The sequence below is a fragment of the Cyanistes caeruleus genome, chromosome 1 (genome assembly GCF_971803275.1).
Source record: "Cyanistes caeruleus chromosome 1, bCyaCae1.hap1.1, whole genome shotgun sequence".
Taxonomy (NCBI): domain Eukaryota; kingdom Metazoa; phylum Chordata; class Aves; order Passeriformes; family Paridae; genus Cyanistes; species Cyanistes caeruleus.
Window position 1 is genome coordinate 49,306,129 of NC_141701.1, and position 17,264 is coordinate 49,323,392.

At 39.5% G+C, this 17,264-nt stretch overlaps 1 long non-coding RNA gene across 2 annotated transcripts in view; it reads right to left on the minus strand.

Annotated features, from left to right (window-relative positions):
- Nucleotides 1-17,264, minus strand: part of LOC111923994 (uncharacterized) — a 34,743-nt gene that overhangs the window by 16,547 nt on the left and 932 nt on the right. The gene's annotated exons all lie outside the window — the stretch shown is intronic.

A 17,264-nucleotide genomic window follows, 5' to 3' on the forward strand; every position in this document is an offset into this window, starting at 1 on the left:
GCCTCTACATCTTCCTGATTTCCAGTGTCTATAAAAAAAATCACACTGGAAGCAAAACCCCCCAGCTGTTAAATCCTTCCTTTTGGAGAGGAAGGGGTATGGTGGTGTCCACCAAGATTACTGTGATCATATCTGTAGTTGAAATGAACTCAGTTTTTTTTGGTCATACTTTCAAGAAGCATCTAGGAACAAGAATAAGTGTGTCTTTCTTAGGAACGAGAACCTAAAAAATCTACAAATAGTTATTTAGATCTGTTTATTCCCTGAGAAACTGAGATACTTTCATAACTGTTTCAAGGACCATTTTACTTTTATTTGGTTTTCTAAAATGATAATACTGGGACCATTCCTGTATCACTAACTCCAAGGTAACACAAAAACACAGAAGACACAACATCAAGTGATAATAGACAATTAAGCACAGTGGATTTCTGCAAAAGCTGCTGTCTAACATGGCATGTAGGTACACTTTCATCATTTGATGTCCTCAAACCTATCCTAGGATCACTCCATAGGTATGCCACCAACTGAAGCAAACTCCTGAAGTCCCAAAGCAGAAACCTTCAACCATCTCTTCCTCCAGCACATTCACCAGGATAACTGGACCCTGCAGGGCAGCTCTGAGCCATCCCCAAGATACACACAGTGCTCATAAAAGCCAAACCAAGGTTTTTCTCACTGTATGTTTAGCACTTAGCGTCTCGTATTAGTTTAGTGGTTAGAGTATTTACAGCTACCATGGAAGATCATGTTTCAGGTCCTTAAAATGGAATTTAACCCAGGGGGTCTGTAATTCTGTATAATACAGGCTGTTGGGTAAGTCTCTGTTAGGTAAACTGTTTAAATAATTTTACATAGTGTCATATAAATAACTATACAACCTTTAAAGCAAAGAAACGAACCACACAGTGATGATGCAGCTGAGTGAGAGAGGAAGTAATTCGTGGTCTCTGACTTGATAAATATTTGGTTACAAGAGACTGGAAGAGATCTCTTACAGAGCATGCAGGAATCCAGTAACGGGAACATTCCCCTGGGATGTGTGTCACTTCATGACTAAGCAGCATATGCTTGTTCTAGCTAATGACTGGCATCACCTCTTCAATGACTCTCCAGATTTAAAGATCTTTTAAATAAAGAAAAGTTTCCACAGTGTGGTAGGGAAAAACTCCAGAAGAGAATGATGACAGAAAGAGAAAAATGACTTGAACAGTCCTCATCATACTGGAAATCACAGCTGTTCCTGTTCCAGCCTGATTGCACAGCCAGCTCAAATACAGTGACTTGGAAAATCAGTAATCCTTCCAAAAGGGTTTTTAAATGCAAGGGCAAGACTAGATAACCTACTTACTAAGTGGTCTGAACTGAAACTGAAAATACATGTAGTGACTGAATCCAAGGAACGTGTTTCTTAATAGTCACCAAGACACATAAGTGAAACTGAATCCTTGACAGAGAGGTGGTGGAGGTGAAATCTTCAAAAATAAAACTCCCTAGAATCCAACAGTGTTTGAATTTGAGCAGAAGAAACTAGAAAAGGTGGTCTGAAAACACAAAAGATTATAACAACCACCTTAATTTACCTATCCTTTCTTCTGCCATGTTGGAAATAACCTCTTTAAACATTTAATTCTTCCTCTGGAAAATATCAAAAGCAGTTTCACCCAAGTTTAGGTCTTCTAAATCATGGTGTTTCGGTATGATCTCTAGGTCACAGATCAAGGAGAAAATGATGTGCCACACAAAGGCATGTTTGACCCAGACCTCTGGATCACTGATTTTTATCAAATGACCTGTGGGTGAATTTGACCACAAGGCATCCAAAATGGCACTAAGCACAAGGTAAACAACTTTCTGTAAACAAACACATGCAGATACAAATAAACATTGTAGAGGGTGAGGGCTAGGGGGAATAGCAGGGGTCATGTTGGAGGTATTTTTAATTTGGTTGTGTATGACCCATCCATTCCAGCAACATTACACAAAACCCGTGTCCCACCAGGGTGAGATCTGACATGACTCAGCATTCCCTAGGCTGTTCCTTCCACGTGGGACAGCCAAGCAGGAGCTGCTGTACACACTGTTCAGTTTCCCACTTGGCATCAATGAAGAAACAGGACGTAGAGTGCAAGCATATCATTGTGTGTATTCATTCCTTAAAGTAAATTCAGCCCAAGCCTTCCTTGGACAGAGTCAGGGTTAGGGATTATGCCAGGGCTGACTGCCCAGTCAAACAAACACCATTTACAAAGCTAGACTTTGCACTTCAGTGAACGCAGAGATGACCAGAACTAAGAACTCAGGTCCCAAAATACTTCTAAAATTGCATAATCACTCTTTCTAAAGGGATAACTAGATCTAACTGAAACTTTCCTCATTTAATCCACTGTTTTGAAAACAAACAATACTGGCACCAAAAAAGACATATTACCAATCCAGTGTTTAATTCCTTTATCAGGGCAGTTCCACCTCAGGACCCTGGCTGAATTATGACACTTACCAGGGTGCTGCAGTAACATGGTAGGTGGTTGCTTTTAGCTTATCAAAAGGAGACAGAATGATTTAGCTTAAATCTTTTTCCTGGAGGTTCATGCTAACACATTTTACCTTACACTTCCTATAGCCCAACAGCACATTTATTCCTATACCACAACACAGCTGACACACAGGAACTCTCTGAGCAAAGAAATTCAAATGTGTCGCCTTTACCCAGATCCCTGAACTCCAGCCTCTTACAAAGAGCACTTCTCAAGAAAGCTAATGCAATTATTTTCAGTAAAAATATTCCTTTTTTATCCTCTCCTCTTCACTCCCTTTTTTTTTTTCTGAAATGGTGAAATAAAAGTTCATGAAGAAAGCACTCATCTGCTGCAAATTGGTGCCTGATCATTATAGTCTTATCATAATGCTTTAGCATTAAGTTTATATGTCTGTGCCTGTTAGGCATTCTGTTAATTATGGAAAAAGGGAGTGATTCTCAACAAACCCAAATTTTGGCAGCTAATTCACTATTTTAGTAGCATATATTGAAAGGACTGCTTTATAATTTAGCTCTGGTAGTATCTCAATACTGAGAAGTGAAGTCACAGAACAAGGGAAGACTTCAACCAACATCAAGGTCTTCCCACATGTAAGAACCTAATTATTCTGCTTCAAAGCATAAAAATTTTAAGCAATGACTTCACTGATATCAAAGCTGACCTCATGATAGAATACCATCAGATTGGGAACAGGTCCAAAGCATTCCTCAGAACTCATTACACAGGACATATATGTCGCTTCTTAGTGAGGTACCGAGTAAGAATATGCAGTACCCAGAACATGCAGTACCTAAATATAGGCTCTGTAATGCTGACTTGTGGATTCAACTTCCCCATTAGCAGCTCCATTCTTAAAGGAGGATCACAACTTGCCCGTGGTTACATGGCAAATAACTCACAATGAACCACTGCATCACATTCCACATTTCCCACAGTTCACATCCCACAGATGCAGCCAGACTAGAAGTGCCCAAAAGTTGCTGTGGAAGGCAACACAACTTTTTCTCATCTAAAAATCAAGATTATTTATGCCATTAAGAGATGCAGAATCAAATCTTGCTACAACTCTTCAATATCGAAGGCTGGGCTCCCAGGCCTGGGATAACAGCCCTGCACTTGAAGGGTATAGTTCAGCAGCTCTGTGATCTACCAAAAACTGTCCCACCATGGCTGCTCTCTAAGGCGTCTAAACATTTTTCCTGGGAAGACAGTAGCTCCTAATTCAAAATGAATGTTCGATGCACACTCCATTTTGGAGGGTGCAAAATTCTCCAGAAGAACAATGATAGAAATCTGCCAAACAGATTATGATGTTGACACAGAAGACAAAAATCTTTACAAAATATATAAAGATAATTTTGTATCTATACCACTTTTTTTACCCCAGTGCATACAACCATATTTAAAGACACAGTTGTGCTATAAAGATTAGACTCTAGTGGCAAAAAGGAAATTCCAGGACAAAAGGCTACATCACTTCCAATCATGAGTGAAGAAGTGCTAATTAAGGAAATGTTCTCCCTGAATAGGCAGCTTTTGAGGGTTCTATTTTCATACCCATAAATCAAATTTTGTTAGAAAGCAAACTTACAGGTGACAGTTGCAGCAAAGCCCAGCAATAGGGCTTTTCCCCCAAAATACATTATTCCAAAGCCTTGCAATGCCAGATGCAGGACTCCTATTTTTCATTAAAACCAAATCACTTGGTACCTCTAATAACTTTGGTACAGAACATGAAGAGCTAAATTAAAACTGAACAGAAATGTAACCTTTCAGGATCTAAAGGACAAACTGAGGTTATCAGCTTTAAATTCAGATGCTTTAAAAGATGAATGTACAACTTGACCTGAACCAAACTTCAAAGTCATTGAATGCCAAGGAAAGATAAAAAGAAAAATAAAAAGGCTTCAGTAATTACTTAGCACTGATATTTGAATAGTAGAGAAACTATGTGTACTTAGCTTAGAAGAAACCTCCATACCTCTGATGAAAGAACCTAAAACTTAAAAAATCCTCAACAGTAAGTCCCCAAACTATGAAATATAATATTACTCTACACTCTAATTAATTCATTTGCATGTTACAGGATAAATAGCAGTAACAACTCTGTTTTTATAACATAGATGTTCTTCAAACAAATACTAGCAAGAGGGAAATCGTAGCAAGGGAATAAATAGTAAGAAGGGCAGGAAAGGGGCAAAAAAGGTGAAAAATTATTTTTCTGCCCTACCACTAACCTAGAAACCCACTGAGCAATATAAACACAGGGTGGGGAAATGAAGAGAAGCAATTTATTTTCTAAATCCATGAAATTCACCATGATAATCTGTATGGACTCACATCTATCTCTGAAGAAGTCTACTACTTCAAAATAGCATAATAATTCCGAAGAGGAGAATTCCCAAGCTACACATGAAAGGCCAGAGAATTCTGAGGCCTCAGAAGCCTATTATTCACAGTAACAGCTAGAAGAGCTTGGAAAGTACCACTGAAGATTTAAGTAGCACATGGGAATCCTTGCCAAAACTCCCTTCCTATCAGCTTACTGCCTCCCACTCCTTTCTCCTGCTGCAATCTTTACATCTGCATTGGGTTTTCAGATGATCATTCCACAGATGATTAAAAATGAATTTGAGATTAGATACCACCAGCAGCATGATCAAAACATCTGATCTGATGTTTCTGGCCCAACAAAGGCTCTACCAGCAAGAGCTGCTCTAATCTCTTTACCTGGCTCAAGGGATTAATTAATTAGTTAACTTACAAATCTGTTGGTGGAATAGCAATGGCAAGGAACTATTTCAAACTGCTCATCAGACGTGAGCTCATGATCTCAGGATGGTTGTGGCTGTGAGGTGGCATTACATCATTCCCCCTCAGTGTTGACACTGGGGCTTTGGGTACACATTAGGCAGACAGCACCTGCCTCACTAGAATTCAGATATGTAAATCATTACTAGTTCTGCTCCCCTGATACACCAATCAAGGAAGCCACGGCTCAGCTAAGAATTAGCTTCATTTTTTTTTTTTTTTTTTTGGTCTATCACATCCATACCTGACTCAGAGGAGGACCAGGCAGCACAATCACAAAAAGAAGTCCAAGTCTTGTCTCTGTAGCAGGTTCTCCATTCGCTGCCACTAGCAGAACCATTCCAGTAAACCATAACTCAGTCATACTAGAGCAGGTACACCAGCAGAGAGGTCAGTGACCTCTCCACAGGTCTCCTCTCCACCTCTCTTTCCACAACTGGAAAGAGGTGGTGAACTCAGAGTCACATGCATACCCACATTATCTGACCACCTAAACTAAACCTGCATTTCCTAGAAGTAAAATCTATACCCACAAACTCTGAGGCATCCAAATACATTTTGGCTCCCAATGCCAATTTTCTTGGCAGCCAATCTGCAAACCACAAAGCCCAAAACCAGGGACCCTCACCACTCCCTGCTATTGTCTCAAAGGCTTTCTACTCACCATCTCCTCCCTATATTCCTCAGAGGCCAGGCTGTGCTTTACCATTTTCCAGCCCTTAACCTTCTCTAAGGCCCAAGTGGCAAGCATCTTTAAGGCCCAAGGTGTCACCATTAATCTCTGCCTATCCAATGAAGGAAGCACTTTCTTGTATGACCCTACGTAACTACTTGTATGTCTGCAGGTAACACACTAAGCAACATTTTGTTGCTATAGTCTGACTTTAGAGCTGTCTGGATGGCTGCCACCCCGCCAAAAAACATTAAACATACACAGCAACTTCACATGAAGTCAAAGTACACATACCAAAACAGCACAAAGCAAACTTGTGAGATTGGTCATATTTGTGGCAATACAAATGGCATTATGTTCACTGGAGAGAAGCTTTTCCCCAGCATTTGCCCAGCAGTAAGAGGTTTTATGGGTATGGAAAGACCACTGCTAGTTCCCTGTGCAGAGTCCTTCAGTATCAGATATGGATGGAAATCAAGTCCCTTGACTTTTAATTGATTTTAATCTGCATATTGTAATGACATCTATTCTCATACTTTGGATGTATTTCAAGTGTTCTGTAAGTTATTAACTGCAAGTACTACAATCTGACACTGCAAATACCAGACAACACCTAAAACCAGGTTAAAATCTGGTGCCTGGAAACTGATGGTTATGTTGTGTCTGAATGTCTAGATGCAATTTTTTTTAAAGCTGTAACTGCTGTGACCACTGCTATCAACAAAACAAGCTTTGATAACCACAAAAGAACAAGTTTGTAAACTGGAAGTCCTAAACTGTCCTCTGAATATGAGGAAATCATGATATCACTGAACTAAATAAGGATATCTAAAAAAATTTGTGTTTTGTAAAGCAACATGAGAAGCTGAACACACTTTCTTGCAAATACTCCCTCCTGTTAATTTTAAAATCCATGAAAATTATCTCCTTGGTATTCCAAAGAGAAGAGGGATTTCCTTCATGCTCTGTGCCAAAGCATGAGGCAAAAAGCCCATGCAGCCCAGCCCTGGGAGCTCATGAATTGCCAGCACCAGAGGTTCACTGATAATCTCTGACTTGGATATTATGGTTAATTTTAATGTTTCATAACCATAACCTCTTTGATCTGCAAGTCTTCCAGAGGCAGCTCTGTGCTTTGAGTTTATAGGAATAGCCACTCCTTCCACTAATTTAAGTGAAAACTGATTTCCATTACTTATTCAAAACAAAAAATTAATACTTCCAGCAACATAGTTGAAGGCATTGTTATATTATCAGTAATTGAAATAAAAGCTTTGTCATCATTTACCATTGTTTAAATTCCACTGGTGATCTACTGTAAAAAGAAAAGGAAGACAACTGAACTTATCTCTTTTTTTTTGTGCTGGACCCTAGAAATTGAACTCTAATTAGGAGCAGACAAACAAAGCTATTGGTTTAGCACCTTTGCAAAAAACTAACTTCAGCAAGACAAATATTTGTTTTGGTGTGGAAGGGTTTTTTGTTTGTTTTGGGGTTTTTTTTTTTGGTTGGTTGGTTTAGGTTGCCTGATTGATTGTTTTCAGAGTGAAATCCAGGAGACACCAGATTTGGTGTTACTAAGTCACTCATCATCTGTGCGATCATGGTAGTTATGCATGTGGATTTGTAACTGCAAGCATCCCTACTCTGGCTTTAAAAGCACAAATGATTCATAAAGCATCGTTTAAAAGACCTAAATAGTTCCACAGGGAGAGAAATGTTCTTCATGTTTACCTGCAGCTTTGTGTCTCATGTTTTTATTACCCCATTTCAACTAAGATACAAACTCTCACCACTTTTTGTCTTGTACTTGGGGCACTCAAAGTTCCCACCTTGCCAGTTTGTCACTAAAAACATAACTGAAGTCCTGTTGCTGACTTTCCTTCTGTGAAGAGATGCTTTTGAATTCTGTGCGACGTATCTGGAACTGTCCTACAACTTCTAAAGTAACTGAGGAACGAAGGCAGACCAACAGACAGGGTAATGCACTTATGTAAACCTCCTTTCCCCAGGAATCCTGTCCAAAATTCCTGACCTTGTTCTCCTATAATGTTACGGTTGCAACATTTCAAGGTTGCGCAGTGCCAACGGCTACCCTTTGCTGCCTGCTGCTCAGAGGAGGGAACTTCTTTGTTCCTTGGAGGAAACTTCATGCTAAAGCAGCACCTGGCAGCCCCACCCCTCACCTGAGCTTCTGAAGCATTTGCCCTGTTTTCTGACCAAGCCTTAGGGGCACAACATCCCTGAGACAGGCCATGGAGATGGACCACGCTAAACTTTTTTGTTTCATTTCTATTCAACTTCCACAAAGCTCATGGCTGCTGCTGCTTTCTCAACTCTGAAGAAGAGCAGCACATTGTTAGAGAACACATGTCCAGCCAACAATGAAGCAGCTCTGACTGAGCCTGTCTATAGGGGCAGGTTTTCCTTCTCCCTCTGCCCCACTTTTACTGAAATTCCCAAGTTCCAGTGCCATTATCTGCTCTTTCAAAACAGCATTAGGCACACTCAAGGCCCATCCAAACAAAAAAAAATTGTACTGCCGTGATTTACAATGCATCAGGCAGCGACTCGTGTAACTGGATCCCCTGAGAGCTCTTTTGAAGTGTGCATGAGTCAACAGACTGACAGCAGAGCACAATATGCCATCACCAGGCATTCATGGGCAGCCTCACTGTTTCTTCTGCTGCACATCTCATTTTCCTGTCTCCAGTATATCTCTTATATCTCCCTCTGGCTCTGTCGAAGCAAGTTACACTTAAATAATTTGCTGGTCGGGTCCTTTCATAATGCAGAAATTAAATTAATGAGAAGTGTAGCACCTTTGAATGCTAGCAGAACTACAAGCTATAGAACCTTGCCTCACAGAAGTTTTTCCATAATGTGAGTTAGGCCAAAGTGTCACTTCAAAACCCCTAAGACCATCTAAACCTTAACTGTGGCTACTTGAGTAATACTGAGTTCCCCATTTGTCCACAGTTCACCAGGTGGTCTTTTCTTTATCTGTCCTCACCAATACCTGCTTGCCTCGCTGCTGCCTTAAACTACTCCTGACGCTGGTCCACCAAAAAAGTCTTGTCGTACTTGTACTGAATTTTACACTTTTGAAGGATAATGGACATTTCTGACAGGGACACTGTATTTCTGACATAGCAGTTAACAAACAAATTGTTTGGCCACCTAACAGAAGGTGTTATTGCTGAAAATAATCATCATCATGCCCTTCTTAGCAGCAGTCATGCATAACATGACAGTACGCGGACAAGAAAAGTCTAAAGTTGGTTGGAGAGTGGAAAGCAGTATGGCTGTATCAGCGTGGTGTTTCACCAACACTAAGCCCTACATCTTGCCAGTTAGTGAAGCAGGAATGCCACAATGACAAGATCATACTGTTACCAGCGCTCAGAGTTAATTTAGCATGGCATGTGTCACTTGGACAGGACTTAAATTTTGGCCAGTCTACAGAGAACTTTTACAGAGGCTTATCATTTCCCAGCAGACATTGCACACCAGAGTGATCATTTCTGCTAGGCATTCCATTCATTAAGCCTTCCAAAAATAATACTATTGTCACCAAATTTGCAGACTAGTATCTTCCATCTGGACATGCATTATCTTCCTTATTAGTGTAGTAAGACAACAAAGAACATAAATAAAATAACCAACAGCATTGTGTGCACATTTACACATACACAGGTGTATGCAAATAGTGCTTAATGTCCTCTGCTTTGCATTTTCTTCAAAGATTTACACCAACAATGAAGCTTGCTAGAGGTTACTATATTGTGTGTAAAAATATATTCAGAAACACAAATGTATTTGTTAGCTCAGAACATATACATTGAACAGAGTATCAGTCTGAAATGCTGTGTCTATTAAGGCAGCAAAAAATATTAGATAAATGCATTCCATGTTATTATTCTTTTAGTTTGGTAGGATCAATTACCACGTTTACATACCAAGACTATATATGGATTAATGGTGTTACTATGAAATAAAGTAAGAAACAGTACAGCACTTTAAGAAAGTTTTCAGCTTAACAGCAGCTTCCTCTCAGTATTTAATCTCTGTAGCACAGAACAAGCTTTAAACTTTTGCATTTAAAAAAAATACTGAGTAACAGTCATTCAACACTCTTATTCAGAACGCATAAGGCAGAGGACACTTACACCACCAGATTAATTACCAAGCAAAGAGTACTGTCACATAATGTGACAGGGATAATCCTTATCTCTATCTCTCTATATGGTGAATCTATATGTGGTTTGTGTTAAAGATATGATAAAAAAAAACAGTTTAAAGCAGGGGAAACTAAAAAAATACTCTGCTCATGGCACATGGCTCCTGCTATCCACATAACAATCACTCACAGATGGGCACATCTGTATTTTAGCATGACTTAAGCACATTATGACAACAATGTCTAGGCAGGTACAGGTTAACAATTTGGCAGTACATAGCTATATATATATATATATATATATATATATATATATATATATATATATATATATATATAGTGCTTTTTGGCCACTATAGTTTACTGTAGACATACACGATTTATCTCGTACTGAAGCAAGCAGCAGGTTTTTTCTAGTGAAATGTGTGTGTGAACACTCACTAGTATAACACCGCTTAGATTTCAGCCAACAAGTCAAAATTATGTAAGGTGTTTTTGAAACTTTAAACATTCCGTTTCACATTTAAGGCTAAAAAGTTCTGTCTTCGAAGACGAAGTTAGTCAGTCTAAAACTAGCATGATTTAAGAAAACAAATGCTAGCCAGAACCTGCATGCAGCTTTCCTAGATTTTGTGGCTGCAGGCACAAGAGACTGGAATAGATGCCACAGGTAAGACAATTAGCACCTTGCAGCGCTGCAAACAACGGGAAGATTGAAAGGCATTCGAACAGGCCGTGGCCTTTTGTTACACTTGTCAGGATTAACCAGTTAATCAAACAGCTCCACACTTGAGGTTTATCTCTGAACAGCTCAAGTCAGGTAAGTCGTAAGACTGTTAGCATTCAGGTGATTCAAATTCCAGCTCCTCAGGAGGCAAACAACCCTACTGGGACTGATCACCTTTCCTTACACTTCAGGAGGGGCACAGAGGTGGAGTAGGTATAAACGATTTTAATATTTGCTGGTAGTAGGATGGTAACTCTTACTACATCTCTTAACTGCAATGGAAGGAGGAAAAACATAGGTTTTAGGGTCTTAATAGTTAGCATACACAGAGCAGAAAGCTCCATGCAGACTCAAAACGGCAGCACCACCAAAAGACAGCATGCATTCCCATTTCTCCGTGCTGCCCAAAGCTTTGTCTGCAAACCTTCAGGCTTGTGATTTTAAGATCAAGCACTGACCCCTGACTTATTTTCTGTAGTACAAAAAGTACTGAGGGTGAAAGAGCAGAAGCCCCCATCCAGCTGATGTGATCCACACCAAAAAAACAACAAAACCTTGATGGAAATTACTTGTTAGACTGTCTCTCGCTCTCGCTGTCTTATAATATTCAGTCTTGGATGGACCACATGCAGGTTTAGTGATCTTCCTTGGTGCCCTAAATCATAACTGCAGACAGGCACTGAGTCCTAAATCATCTCAACATTTGCATTTGCCTGAAGGACACTAAGGCCTCAGGCTATGGGTAGGATTTTATAGAAAGGCAGCCAACACCCAGTACTTGGCACTCGAAAAACCTCACACAACTTCGTCAGTGAAGGCTTGTCTTTAGTCATCACTTGATGACTTTTCTCTCAGCTGAAAAGATCAGCTCACAATTATCACTTGCAAGACAGACAAGTAATCCCTTATTCTAGAAATTTCCTCCTTTAGGCTGAGCCTCTCAAGCAGGCACTGTATCTTTTCAATGCACAGAAATGCTCAGTAAATTATAACATTAACAGTTTACTTATATGTTCAATTGAAGAAGCTGTCCCAAAAGGCCGAAAATTTGACTGGTCACTCAGAATCTCTATAACACCTCCATAATACTACAAGAATATTCTGCTTGCACTTAAAATCACAGAATGGTTTGGGTTGAAAGGAACTTCAGATATCATCTAGTTTCAACCCCCTGCCACACACCTTTCACTAAGCCAGGTTGCTCAATGCCCCATTCAGCCTGGCTTTGAACACTTCCAGGGTTGGGGCATCCACAGCTTCTCTGGGCAACCTGTTCTGTGTCTCACCACAGGCATACTGAAGGTATAAAGGTTCTTCCTAAAACCTAAACTTGTTCTTTTTTCAGTTGAAAGCCACTCCCCCTTGTCTTATCACTACAAGCCCTTGTAAAAAGTCAATCTCCAACTCTATAGCCACATTAATTTTAAATTGTAAAACACCGAAGATTAATAAAACAGTAACAGCAGAAAAAACAATAAAGTGGGTGCAAAACCTATAGATTTACAAATCAGACAACTTTGAAAACAAAGCTCTCAGAATATATTCAGAGCAGGTACAGCACAGACACCAGTGACAGCTTTTCTAAATTCAGTACACAGTGCTTAACAGTGGCCTGTCATAAAATTCTACTGGTTTCTAATTAGTCTGTACCCTTTTCAATCTTTGTTGAACATGAGGTTATATATCTGAACAGTTTTTTTCTGTATTATTCTGCCTCATAAATAACACTCACATTTATATTCTGCTAAAAAGGCATGGAAATTCTGCAGCCCCAGAAGGCACTCTTATTAACTACATAAACCTTTCCACGCTAATGACAGGAAATGGTTACTGTGCGTCTTTAGCAAAAACTTGCTATTTCCTAAAGTATTAAGATGTGGTATCATTACTTCCTTAGTTCACAGGTATAACAAATATTTCAAGTTAGGTTTTTCCTATAAACCAGTGATGCCATTTGTTCTTCTACCATGTAATATTTAGTACATATTTCATTCTCTACCATTACAGATTCTGTCCTTCTGGAAGTCAAATTTAACCTTGTCTTTTAAGGACAGAAATAACTTCAGAGTCAATGTTCCTGAAACACAATTCTTAAAAACAAAATAAACTTCAAATGTAGACTCAACCAACTGGCTAGCCATAATGTTATTTCCTTTAGAGTAGACTACACTAAACAGAATATGTCTCTAGATATAGCTATTATTCTTTTAAAACAGTTATTTCATTCAAAATTAATATTCTACCCTGAAAAATATCAGCTGCCAAGAGCCGGTAACTCTCGGGCTTTATTTTTGTTGCTACAAACAGTGATTTTTACGGATTTGTACGGTTAGATACAGTTTGCTGCCACACAGCCCTAAGTGGAGATTGTCCAACTAAATATTAGCCCATCTAAATCAGCTAAGCAAGGTCACTCTTGTTTTGGGTGTCTTGAGTAAACCTCATGCCTTCTTCCTTCAGTATGCACTACCAGTAAAAGCAAGTTAGGCATCCCATAATTAAAACAAAAAACCTTAAAACCACTTTTTTTTTGGTCAGCCATACCTGATTTACCTGCTTGACCTCTTACAGATAAGCAAAACCTGATTGCATAAATTGCACCCACAGTTTCGAATTTCAGGAAAGAGGGATCTGTTTCCTCTCATGCCCCAAGTTCTTGAGCTAAGCTGAGACTGTCAACAATAGTGCCATTTGTCATGCTGATCTTGTTATATTGGTACTACAAAAGAAAATAAACCGAGCCAGAACATCCCCTCTTAGACAAGAGGGCAGAGCAGTTATGAGATGTGCATGTGGTAGACAGAAAATATAATTTCTGCATCACTGAAAGGAATACATGAGGTCTGTTCCTGTACTTTTAAATTAAAACCTGAAAGGGAGGACTCTAACTCCAAGCAAGATTAAACTTACAATTCACTATTTTCTTTTTCTTTAATTTTAATTTATTTCTCTCAAAATTTTTCTTTTAATTTTCTTTAATTTCTTTAATTTACAGAGCAGTTTGTCTTCAAAGTATGGAAAGAAAACTGCATTTACATTAACACAAGTTTCACAAACCACTCCCCAGAGGAAGCTACACAGATCTTAGCCTCAGAGTGGAAGTGATTACCCCACTTAAGATGTTTCTGCACTGTCTTATAACTAACAACACTGAGTATACTTAAGTTGTCTCTACAGTAATAATATTATTCTATTTCCATGTGCTTATGCACCAAACACAGACATAAGGGAGGACCATGTGCAGATGAGGGAGCAAAGGAGCTGGCAGAGGGAATAATTGAAGGAGGCCCCAGAGAGAGACAGCATTACATCCTGCCAGAACAGCCACTGCTCCTCTTTGCCAGTATGTCTGAAAACCCCAGTGGCAAGCACAGATCACTCCAGCAGCTGATCCTCATTAGGAATCCTAAGTACTACCCCTTACTTTGAGTCCATCCTACAGTCCTTGCTGGGAACCAAAAGCTTGCAAACATGATGCTGTAGCAGTCAGGAATCGGTATGATTTTAGGGGAAGAATTCCTGAGGTTTTTGTACTTGTTTGATCTTTGATAACCACAAGAACGCACACAGAAAACAAGTGTGAAAGTCCTGTTCAGGTAGAAGTGTCTGCAGTTCTGCAACTTTCTGTTATGCAGAAGTTCTGAAATCTTAGAATTGTCTTAATGACATAGCTTTACTCTTTCTGCCCATATACAAAGGTAGCAAAGTGAGCTCTAACTGTGAGAGCACAGCTGGTTGACATAATTAATTCAGATTTCAGAAAGGTTTTTTACAGGGTTCCATGCTACTGGAGAAACTAAGGTACTGCTGGGGAAAAAAGGCAAACAAGTATCATGGATGAGTATCTGGTTGGAGTAAGTAAATCAAAACTGTAAGATTAAAATAGAATTTATTTTTTTTTATGACAAAAGGTTGACAGTGAGGTACTTCTACATCCTCTACTTAGTCCAGTATTTTTTAATATAGTAACTCTGACCAGTGAGAGAGGGAGAAACAGGCAGGTAAAGAACAGTGATGGAGTGTGAAGATAACAAAAACGTATTTGGGGAAAGGGAGATTTTAAGTAAGTTCAGTGTGATTTCTCTTACATGAGTGAGCAATGCAATGACAAAAGATTCAGCCCTGATATGAATACGAAATCATGCAGAAGAGAAACTTCACACAAGCTATACACCCTCCAAAGCTGGTGAAGCCCCATGCTCAGTATGTAGAGGCAGCCAAAGATAAAGCCTAACGTGCTGGATTCCATACAAAAATAGACCAGGGAGTAAGTAATATCAAATACATACATATTCTATCTGGAGGCATAACGTTGTTTGAAATACTGCAAGCAGCGTAAGTCACCTTTACTGAAAAACCAAACATTGTAGAATTAAATACACTTGGGAGAAAAACAAAGCAATGAGCAAAAGTTGAGAGTAATTCTCATAGGAAAAGAATGAGAAATTTTCTGTCAAAAGACAGTCATGCTGAAAGATATAAAATAATGAATGGTACCAAAACAGGATTTTTTGTGGGTTTTTTTTTCCTCAAAGCACAAGAGGATATTAAATAGGTAAGAAAAAAATAAAAAACAATGTATTTTTATGTAATTCACAACTCGACATGCTTGTCTGTCACTCAAATGCCATTACAGAATTTTAGTGCTATGAAGGTATTAAACTTTTATACCAGTGTAAAGACTATACAGCTAGGTCAGTAATAAACTCTGAAGTTCTATTAAACTATTCCTCCAGTGCTTGTATTGAACTATTAAATATTTGGATGGGACATTTCAGGGGAAATATTTCCTCACATCTGCCTTCTGTAGCCTCTCCTTTCCTCTGATATACTGAAACTACTCAACATCATGGACTAGAAAAGGTGAAAGCTGTGACCTACAGCAGTGATTCCTGTTCTTCTGTGGACATATTTATTCACCTGTTGCATTACTACTACCATAGGCATGGCCTGCTCTAACTCTGTGCTACTTAATTCTGTTCTGACTACAATTTAATAGATTTTATCATAAATGTTTCAATGGAATATGAGCATCAATGGATTTATTTTTCATAACAACCTCGGTGTGTGTGTAATACGCTATCTAGTTAATAAATGTGAAACTGGAATAAAAAGACCAAGACAACAAATGTCCACAAGCCTGATTTCCCAGGGTACTACCTTTATTGGTTTCTATGCCAAAAACATTGCCTTGGAGACTTCAGCAGTTAGGCAAACATAGTCCCAGCACCTCAAAGCAAAGCACTTGCAAAGTAAGAAACATAGAACGAGTTGTGCAAGGTATTGCACGTGGAAATGTGACAGGACTGAAACATGGGCACACCATCACTGAAAACTAATAAACCTACGACACTGGATGATCACGGAGTAATTAAAAATCTAGGCCCTCCAGTTTAATTTCTCTCCCTTTTTGGAATCCAGTTTTACAAACGCGGCATGTCTGTGCAGATGGGTCCAGACAGAGCTGAACTTGTTCCGACTAAACCAAGCTGTTCCAACCTGTTGGCACAGATGCATCTTGATGCACATGTACAGTGCTACCTACCCGAGGAGCTGCACAGATGCCAAAGTTGCTCAGCATGAAGCAGTTCGAACTGCTTGTGAGATACAACTAACAGTGCTGATGCAGCTCTAGCTGATTAAGTAACTCTAAAAACACAACCTCAGGAACACATGAAGGAAAAATAAAAACTGCAGAAAAGTTACATGTTGCTGTCCATACCTTCTGCTGCTGCTTGCAAGCAGCAGCCAATACGAATTGCACACTAATCATTAAATACACATGATCATCTTGCAGGCCACCAGGTTATCTGCTGCAAAACCAATCTATCCATTAGATTTGAGCTCAGACAAATCACCTGCCCTCCTTTTAGGTACAGCCTTGTCGCAGGTGTGCTGAAGATTTACCGGCAGAGAAAGCTGTGGGGGCTTTTCTTCCACTTCACTACTTTTTTGCAAACCTTAACCCACTACCACCTGGAACACGTATCAGGAGTCTTCAAGTGGTAAAGGCAGCCAGAATTCGTGGACAAACCTGAGATATTTCCCCAGGGAACAACTGCGACGTGAACTCCACAAAGCCACTTTCAGTCTTTCCCATTTGTCCCAGAACTCCACAAAGCCACTTTCAGTCTTTCCCATTTGTCCCAGAACTCCACAAAGCCACTTTCAGTCTTTCCCATTTGTCCCAGCTATGGGCATACCCCTCCATACTCGCATCCACGGAGGAACTTGGTTCAAAGCAGCGCCTCTCCATGCAATTTATACCACAGGAGCTAGGAATGAACACCCACTACTCCATGGCCTTCTCTTACTAGTTAAAAAGCTGCCAAA